We start from the raw sequence: 3,111 nt of genomic DNA, 5'->3' as shown, positions 1-3,111 counted from the left end.
GGTTGCGTTGTAAGTTTCCCCAACTCCTTACAACGGGCGCGCTCAAATTAACAACTAATCGGTAGTAGAAGTTGTATACAACGAGAATCATGTGGTAAAGGTGATCAGACTACTAACTGGACAGTCGCAGAAGTCGAGAGATCGGATACTTGACCAACTCTGTTGTGATAGTTGATAGTCTAAGCCTAGCATAAAGGCTCATATAGGCTCATATGCGTGCGGTCCGACTGTTATACGTATGCGGCATGCGTTTTGGGGCATATACACCATATACGATTATTTCATTACGGCTGCCCGCGTGCGTTTTGGGACATATACACCATATACGATTATTTCATTGCGGCTGCCCACGTGCGTTTTGGGGCATATACACCATATACGATTATTTCATTGCGGCTGCCCGCGTGCGTTTTGGGGCATATACACCATATACGATTATTTCATTGCGGCTGCCCGCGTGCGTTTTGGGGCATATACACCATATACGATTATTTCATTACGGCTGCCCGCGTGCGTTTTGGGGCATATACACCATATACGATTATTTCATTGCGGCTGCCCGCATGCGTTTTGGGGCATATACACCATATACGATTATTTCATTGCGGCTGCCCACGTGCGTTTTGGGGCATATACACCATATACGATTATTTCATTGCGGCTGCCCGCGTGCGTTTTGGGGCATATACACCATATACGATTATTTCATTGCGGCTGCCCGCGTGCGTTTTGCAGACGCACGCATCCAGTCTACACGCTCTCATTAATACTAACGTATTTCGATTTTTTTATTTTTTTTTTGATGGACCGCACGAACGCGTCGCATCCAATCTATATGAGACTTAACAACAAAATTCTTACTTTTAGCTCTTCTGATCTACATAAATTATTAGTGGGGTCATATTTGGCTTCCCCGTGATAATTTTTTCGGGGACCAAAGTTTGAAGGTGGATTTCAAGGCTTTGGGACCTGTAGAAACAATTTAGCCCCCATGTACCTCATGAAAGTTCCGGCTAACTCCACCAGAGGGCCAAATCCATGATGGCCGCCGGCGGCCACACTGAAAATCGGAAATCACCATATCTCACTTAATACGTGAGTTAGAAACATGAATAATGTGTCTATTTTCATTACAGAGATGGCGCTTAATCATCTAGCGAAGTTTTTTTCTTCTTCTAATTTGAAGGTATCGTGACATTAAAATTCAAAATGGCCATGGTCCACCTAATTGATAATTTCGAAAAGGCAGTCCTCTTGAAATATTTATATTTAATCATAAGTGAAGCGTCTCTTTACACTGAAAGTAGGATGCACAATCTATTAGTGAAGTTAATTTTGCAATTTGAGGTTATTTTGATCTTCAAATCCAAGATGACCGTTGTGAACATGCTTGGGCCCTTGAACTAACTGGGATATAATAATAAATGAGGTATGTATTTCCACTAAACAGGGGATTCACAATCGTTTTATGGGGTCGTTTGTACAATTTAATGCCATTTTGACCTTGCAATCTAACAAGGAAGGCGTGGCAGCTGTACTGAAACATTAGAAAGCACAATATACATGTATTTTGAAATAATTTGATGTCTACTGGAACTGTAAATTATAAGAACAAAAGTATTGTGCTATAGGTTTTAACTGATACCTAATCTACCTCAAAACATTTAACACATGAGATACTGATGTTGAACTATCTACGCCTGTTACCGGCTGTCTATTGAATGTTGAGGGCAAGACAAATGTAGTGAACGGTGCGCCATTTAAAAAGTTCCACTGGTGCATCTCCAGCCAGGATCAAACGAAAGAGTGTGAGACAAGGGAAGGAAGGAAGGAAATGTTTTATTTAACGACGCACTCAACACATTTTATTTACGGTTATATGGCGTCAGACATATGGTTTAGGACCACACAGAGGAAACCCGCTGTCGCCACTTCATGGGCTACTCTTTCCGATTAGCAGCAAGGGATCTTTTATTTGCGCTTCCCACAGGCAGGATAGCACAAACCATGGCCTTTGTTGAACCAGTTATGGATCACTGGTCGGTGCAAGTGGTTTACACCTACCCATGGAACCTTGCGGAACACTCACTCAGGGTTTGGAGTCGGTATCTGAATTGAAAATCCCATGCCTCGACTGGGATCCGAACCCATTACCTACCAGCCTGTATACCGATGGCCTAAACACGACGCCACCGAGGCTGGTGGCTGTCTATTGAATGCTGAGTGCTAGACAAGTGTATTGAACGGTGCACCATTTAAAGAATTTCCACTGGTGCATCTCCAGCCAGGATCAAACGAAAGAGTGTGTGAGACAAGGGAAGGAAGGAAGGAAGGAAATGTTTTATTTAACGACGCACTCAACACATTTTATTTACGGTTATATGGCGTCAGACATATGGTTAAGGACCACACAGATATTGAGAGAGGAAACCCGCTGTCGCCACTTCATGGGCTACTCTTTCCGATAAGCAGCAAGGGGTCTTTTATATGCACCATCCCACAGACAGGGTAGCACATACCACGGCCTTTGATATACCAGTCGTGGTGCACTGGCTGGAACGAGAAATAGCCCAATGGGTCCACCGACGGGGATCGATCCCACACCGACCGCGCATCAATAGGTTACGTCCCGCCCTTTGTGAGACAAGGGAATGGCAGATCTAGATGAAGGTGAGGTAGTTGGTGCTTATTCAATGTTCATCGAAAGATTTGCTATCTGGTGGGAGCTTCATTGTTTCTTTTTTATTCTGTTAAAGGGACATAACCTAGTTTTTAAACACTAAGGCATATGTGGGACTATTAGAGCCGATTATGATTACTTAGATGTTATGGCTTAGATTATCAATTTCCGTACATTCGAAACGGGTTTTTTTTTGGGTCATCTTGGTGTTTTTAATATGAGAAAATGCATTTCTCATATTTTTAAAAACGCACGTTCGTCTGAGAAGTAACAGTTATTGAGTCGAGTTTTAGTCTATTTTTAGAGGGTATTTCACCATTTCAAAGTCACAGGCTCATGTTTCACTCAGTTGTAACTTTATTTTCAAGTGTGTTACAGGTTTGTAGATTAAAGTTACATTCTCTGGTTACCATATTATAACATCATGTACA

This window comes from Gigantopelta aegis, chromosome 14 (genome assembly GCF_016097555.1).
Source record: "Gigantopelta aegis isolate Gae_Host chromosome 14, Gae_host_genome, whole genome shotgun sequence".
Taxonomy (NCBI): domain Eukaryota; kingdom Metazoa; phylum Mollusca; class Gastropoda; order Neomphalida; family Peltospiridae; genus Gigantopelta; species Gigantopelta aegis.
The sequence above is the reverse complement of the archived record's forward strand: the minus strand, read 5'-3'. Positions refer to the sequence as shown.